Source organism: Cynocephalus volans, chromosome 2 (assembly GCF_027409185.1).
Source record: "Cynocephalus volans isolate mCynVol1 chromosome 2, mCynVol1.pri, whole genome shotgun sequence".
Taxonomy (NCBI): domain Eukaryota; kingdom Metazoa; phylum Chordata; class Mammalia; order Dermoptera; family Cynocephalidae; genus Cynocephalus; species Cynocephalus volans.
Genome location: NC_084461.1, coordinates 38,869,522 through 38,876,384, shown reverse-complemented (window position 1 = coordinate 38,876,384; position 6,863 = coordinate 38,869,522). Strand labels below are relative to the sequence as shown.

At 42.1% G+C, this 6,863-nt stretch overlaps 1 pseudogene; it reads left to right on the top strand.

Moving 5' to 3' along the window:
* The first annotated feature begins 387 nt into the window (after positions 1-387).
* LOC134367485 (coiled-coil domain-containing protein 43-like) lies at positions 388-1,055 on the top strand (annotated as a pseudogene).
* Positions 1,056-6,863: the final 5,808 nt, after the last annotated feature.

Below are 6,863 nucleotides of genomic sequence, written 5' to 3'. Positions count from 1 at the left end.
GACCCTGTCTTCCAGTATCATCTCCCCATCTTTCATTCCAGCTACTTTGAAGAAAGATGAGTCAGAATGTGTGAAAGGGTCTGCACACTGTTTGGCTCCAGTCTTACAAGTATCATAGGCTTGGACTCTGGACTCCAGGAGGAGAGGAGGTCACCCTTGCCACACAAAGGGCAGACGGGACTGCTTACTGTCCCACTCCCTTCCCCATGGTGAACACAGGAATACCTTCCTCTATGGGCAAATACAGGAAAAATTAGGCAGGAAAGATTCAAAGAAGTAAACTTCAATGTTTTTGCAAAATTTCATGAAATACAGTGCTCCAAGATATAAGTAGTTGTAATGACAGAAAAGGGAGGTTCGAATGTAGAAATTGATCCTGATCCCAAGATGGCAGCACCTGGTGAAGTGGCAGCAGCAACCTCCAGTGAAGGTGATGGTAGGGGCAGTGACTTTCGATGGTGGCTGGGTGGACAGTTGGGAGCATTGGGAGTGGACCAAGCTCTTTATGGTGCCTACATCCTGGGTGGCCTGCAGGACAAGGAGGAGGAAGAGAAGCTGGAGCAGGGTATCCTCTCTGCTTTCTTGGAAGAAGATTCTCTCCTTAATATCTGCAAAAAGATTGTGGAATGATGCTTGGAAACTCAGAATATTGTCACCAACATGAAAAAAGAAGATGAGGTACAGGCCATTGCCACCCTAACTGAGAAGCAGGAGCAGATTGTTGTGGAGCCCAGGATGGTGTTGGAAGAGGAGAAGCAGAGAAAAGCTGCCCCTCTGGCCCAGTATGCAGATGTAACAGATGGAGAGGATGAAGCAATGAGAAGGATGATTCAGGAGCCTCTGCAATGAACATTGGTTCTGATAAATCTCTCTTCCAAAACACCAGTGTGGAAGATGTCCTCAATGCCCAAAAACTGTAGCAAGACTCACTTTGGGATGAGTCCCAAAGGAAGAAGGAACAGGACAAGCTGCAAAGGGAGAGGGACAAACTGGCCAAACAGGAGGGCAAGGAAAAGGAAGAGAAAAGAGCACAGAGAGGGGAGCAAAAGCAATAACGTTGGCCTAACTCTATTCTCCCCCATGAACTTGATCAGAGGAACTGGTGGTACAATATGTATTTAAGAGAAACGAGATAACATTGCAAACTGGTTTCCCAAGGCATTCCCCCTCCACTTTTTTTTCTACATAGAAGGAAAATCATAGTCACTTCTAATTAGAAAATGTGCCGTGTTTCAGTGGTGTGGACAATCAGGTTGTTATAGTTGACGTCCGTACAAAAGATCTGGAATGGGGACAATTATAATATTTTAATACTGAAGTCCTGTGCTCATTTGGGTCACTTTAAAAAGTCTTCCCTGACCTTGGATAAATTGTAGGAGGATTCAGAAAGCTAACAGTTACAGTTTTAATCCTGAAGGAGCAGAAACACGATCACTCTTTCCCCCAGATGAAATGTGAGAGTGCAAATAGCTTCAGAAGCAGTATTCACCCCTAAATGTAGTATTGTTTCATGACTGAAATAGAAAGTTGATACAGAGTCCTTCCTGAATTCAGATTTTATGTTACATGGCAGCAAACTAGGAAAATGGGAAGAAATTATACGGGAAATGTTCTAGATCTGAGAATGTTTTTTAAAAAAAGTTTCAGCCTATGGGAGGAAAAGAGGTATCTTGTAAAATAGAGGTACATACTTTTCCTCATCTAGGCTGTGACTTTAAGAAGGGTGTATCAGTATTGGGTGCAAGGATATCATTCTTAGCTAGATTAATTTTTTTGTAATCATGAATTCTCTTAAATGGTGCTAGAGATTTTAATCCTGATTTGCCCTAAAACATATGAGTACTAAGACCTAATAATTCCTGGCTTATAGAAACTGGAGGAATAGCCCTTTTCAGGAAGAAAAGGGTTTAAGAGTATACATGGTAGGTGCTCAACAAATGCATTGAATGCGTGAGTGAATGGAAAAACTGTGTGGGAGAGTCAAAAGTGAGTGGGATCTCTCCATTTCTACTTTTGTCAGAAGCCAAATTCAATTGTAAATAAGGCTCTTTTCTATTGACTCAGGCAGCAGACTAGAAAGAATCCTAAAGATTACACTGCCATTCTTAAATCAAAATTCTACTGGTCTCCAGCATCTGTGAAGGGCTCCTTAAGTAATCACCTATACTATTTTTTCTTATATTTATTTTATATTCTCTCGTGGGGTGATATTGTGAAATGTGTATTTGGTCTTCCTCTCTGTCTCCTGGCATACAACCCCTAAAATCCTCGAATCTCCAAAGTGATAAGTGTCTTTTTGTTTGCTAATGAGTTTACTGATGACTGTCAGCCACTAGGTAGCTTCAGGATGAAGGCTGGTCACCCAAAAGACCAAAGCAGGACTTTTAGCCCCATCCCCCAACCTCCAGGGAGGGGAGAGGGACTGAACATTAAGTCATCACGAATGGCCAATGATTTAATCAACTATGCCCATGCAATGAAGCTTTCATAAAAACACAAAAGGATTGTGTTCGGAGAGCTTCCAGATAGGTAAGGACGTGGAGGCTCCTGGAGGGTGGCGTGCCAGGGGAGGGCATGGAGTCTTCACACACCTTCCCTCATACCTCATCCTTTGTATACTTCATCTGTATCCTTTGTATATCCTTTGCAATATCCTTTATAATAAACTGGTAAATGTAAGTGTTTCCCTGAGTTCTGTGAGCCACTCAAGCAAATTAGTCAAACCGAAGGAGGGGGTGTTGAGAACCCTGATGTATAGCTGGTTGGTCAGATACACAGGCAAAATAAACTGGGGCCTGTGATTGACATCTGAAGCGTGTGGCAGGGGCAGTCTTGGGGACTCAGCCCCTAACCTGTGGATTCTGACGTTATCTTCAGTTAGTGTCAGAACTGAATTAAACAGCACCCGGCTGGTGTCCCTTGCTTCATGATCCCTTTGTTAATGTGAGGGGGGATGATTTGGCTACAGAAGTCTTCTGTGTTGATTGTGGTATGAAAGCAAAGGAAGAACAGTTTGTTTTTTTCCTCACAAACCTGGAAAAATTGTGTGGTGAGAACTAGAAACTAAAGAGCTCAGCTGATAAAGGGGTCAGATAATCTCACACACTTAGGAAGAAATGTGAATAAACTTTCAACCATAATCAATTAAATCTCTCATAAATTTCTTGAGTTATCTCAGTATCATATATCTGAGCAGTCTTATTGTCAGTAATTAAACTGTTCAATCAAAATTAAATTAACTTCCATCTTTCATCCAAATCATTTATGATGTCTGCTGGAGGCCAGCAAGCCCTCTTGGACAGAGGACTCCAAGAACATTCTAGTCCAGACACCTAATACTTGGGCCATAAGAAGCCACCATTTACTTTCCCTCTGTCCATATCTGTAATAGGCTTGTTCTAGACTCAGAACTCATGTACTTGATATTTTTACCTGATGATAACTCCTCCCCCAAATTTGTACGGTTTTGCCCATTGTATTATTCAGTTCTAAGCTGAAGACATCCCACATCTCTAATAGTTCTATTCTGACCACTCTAGATAAAAGTATCATACTCCAAGTTACCTTGTTTCCCATTAACTTGCATAACATTTTTGATAGCACTTATCATACGAACAAAGTATCATTTATATATTTACTGGAATGTTTACTGTCTGTTTCCTCCCATGAAAGTATCAGGCACTTTGTAGCAGATCCCATGTTTGCTTGTTGGTCACTTTGTCTCCAGAGCCTTGATGACCATGCAGGCAGCACAATGTAATGCTGAGTAAGTATTTGCGAATGAAGAAGGAATGAATGCATACAAAATCGTTTCCAGCCACAGGCTGAACAGAGGAAGGTTTGGTATCACTCAAAAAGGGAAAAATATCTTTCTTGAAAGGATTTGTTTTTTACGTTTCCCATCCCAGAAAACGTTATGTTAACTTGCTGTGACCATCTAATGCTATCATTTCCCAAGTCAATCAACATGTGCAAAATCATGCTCAACTCTGTTTTAACTAATATTCTGGAAGAGCATATCTATATGATTCCTCTCACTAGGCCCAGCTTTCTGAAGCAATTTGCACTAAAGGTTAGCACCAACATCAAGTTTTCAGCACCTTGGTTTCAGATGTCCTAGAGGTTTAGAAGTGTGAAACTGTCAACTACTCTGTCCTTCATTCAAGATATATTATTTTACCATCTAGGAACTTGAAGTCTTGAACTTCATCTGGTTTTCTGCAAACATATATTTATTTGTATGCAAGTGGCAGAGACTGGGTTACTGTCTGCCCTGCACAAGGTAGGAGCTGGATTTGGACAACTTCCAGGTTCCAAACTGATGTTCAGGAGAATGCTCCAGTTTTGTCAGGGTGGGAACTATTGTGTGCTCAGGGAAATGAATGGGGTTCAGAGACTTTTGCAGTGACATGATCAGTTTGGAAAGTTGTGCAGACTGGCCTGACTGGGAACAGATGCCCCAATTCCAAACTGTGCCAAAGTCAGACCCAGTAGAGGGGAGTGCTACAGACCACGTGGCTAAGTGATACTGAGAAAAGCAAAACACACCAGAACCTGCAGAGATGAGAGACTGACAAAAGGTTGTCCATGCAGGCAGGGACCCTGGAACTCTGCCCATCTCTAACCCTAGCTGGGCATCTGAGCCTCAGCACTTTTCTCTCCAAATTAGTTATGATCCTGCCCTTCAAGCCCTGGTGCTCCAGACACTGGCTCACTCAGTGCTGGGGTACTCATACTGTACATATTGCCTTTTGGATGTCTTTTCAAAATAATGTATTTTATTTTATTTCTAAGGATTTCACAGTATTGGATTGTGTAGATATTTTTTCTCAATCCATTACTGAAAAGCAAATTTATTTGTTAAACTACAATTTCTTGCTTGAAGAAGAAACAGAATTTCTGGGTCAACAGTGTTCCTACTTACATGTTTAATGCATATTGCCATATTGCCTTTCCAATGATATAATCAATTTAATTGCTACCAGTGTTGTTTAGGAATTACTGCTTTCCAAATGTTTACCAACTCTGGATATAATGAAAAAGTTTGAAATATGCCATTATGCAAGAAAAATATATCTCATTGTTTTAATTTGTATTTCTTTAATTTTAATGAACATGAACTCTGACCTGGGTCCCTGCCCAAGCCCACCTCTACCACTTCCAGTACTAACTTTATGCACCCAAATCAATTGCACAAGTGGAGAATAAGAAAACAGGCTTTAATCGCTGTTTACAATTTAAATAAGGCAAGAATCATGACAATTCTGAATAGATCTAAAAGAAAAGTTCCTTAGCATATTATTGATTACATGAAGAATTTTTCTAAAAAAAAAAAAAACCTTTTAAGTCATTCAGGAGAGGAAGGACGAAATGAAGAATGCTCTTCACTGCAGAGATCTGGAGGCTCCTAGGCTTGCAGAGTGCAGTGCCGGTGAAGTCCACAGGGTCAGGTCGAAGGACTGCACTGGGATGTCTTGGGCCACTTCTGATACATCAGTTGAAAACAGGAGGCTCTGAGCGGTGAGAGCAAGGATGGGTTTTTTCCTTTCCTGGTTCCTCTGTGTTTTAAGCCATGGTTTTCAGCAGCTTCCGGGGGTGGTCTGGGCTGTGGGTGTCTGTCTGTCCACCTCTGCAGGCAGCGGCAACTCCTGGCTGCTTCAGGACCCACTGGGTCGCGCTGTTGGTAGCATCCATCTCTTCCAGAGGTGACTGGAACTCCTTTGCGGTTTCAGCCATTGGCTCCAGGACATCTGTGTCTCGACAGCGTTTTTGTCCCCTCTCAGCTCCGGGCACGGCTCCATGACTGGTGTAAGCCCAGCGCAGCAGCCCGCAGGCACCGGAGTCCACATCCCCATGGAACTGGGAGCACTGGCAGGACGAGTGGCTCAGCGCAGGGAAGTTGTGCAGTGCCCAGGCCCAGGCCTGTTCTCGGCTCAGGCCTGGTGGCATGTGGGGCTCTGGACATACACGTCTCCAACACAGCTCTTGCAAGGTTGGTGAATGGAGCTCCATAGCTTCGGCCTCGGGAGTAGGCTGAGCCTTGTAGCTGGTCTAGGAAAAGGAACAAATGACCCAGTCCGGTACTGACTGTGTGTTTTTATAGTGTTCTATCTCATATCCTATATCAGAAACCTAATACAAGTGTGTGGGAATTGACACTCATTTTCCTTGCAAATTGCTTCAGAGATTGACAGGATTGAGATGAAGATTGTATCATTCTGAAAGGCGCTATTGGAACTCTTTGGGTTTTGATTGAATCAGGCAGTGGAAACGTGGTGGGTGAGAGGAAAGATTCAGTTATTGGCTGTTTCCATCCACTATAGATAGTCTCTCCCCGTTTGAGATCAGCCTTGACAAATTACATTACTGTGTCTACTTCTCTTCTCATGTTTGAGGCATTGCCAGCTTTGGAGATGAGACTTAGTGAGGTTGGATTAGGGTCTGAGATCACAGAACTAGTTTGTGCTGGAGCTGAATTGAGAACCTAGATCCCCAACCATATAAATCAGGCAGGGAAATCAGTAAAGGAGTAATTAGGCTGGGTTTAAAAAAGCAGTGTCTCATACCTTACTTAAAATTGTATTTTTCTATTTTTGTCATCACTAGATTACCTGAAAGAAAACAAGACTTCAAGTTTGCGTTGCTTTTTGTACTTAAGGTCAAATAAGTTGAGTGAGGGACACTTTTTCACCAGTGCTTTTTTGTAGGGCTCTTGTTTTATGTAACCGTGTACATTTTATGTTATTAGTGATACAGAATGCTTATCTGCTTTCCTTACTTCCTTTTTTTAACTCTTCCCATTAGAAACCATTTTATTTTAAAATGTGCAAGAAAAATGTGTATTTTTGTAATTATCAGTCTTG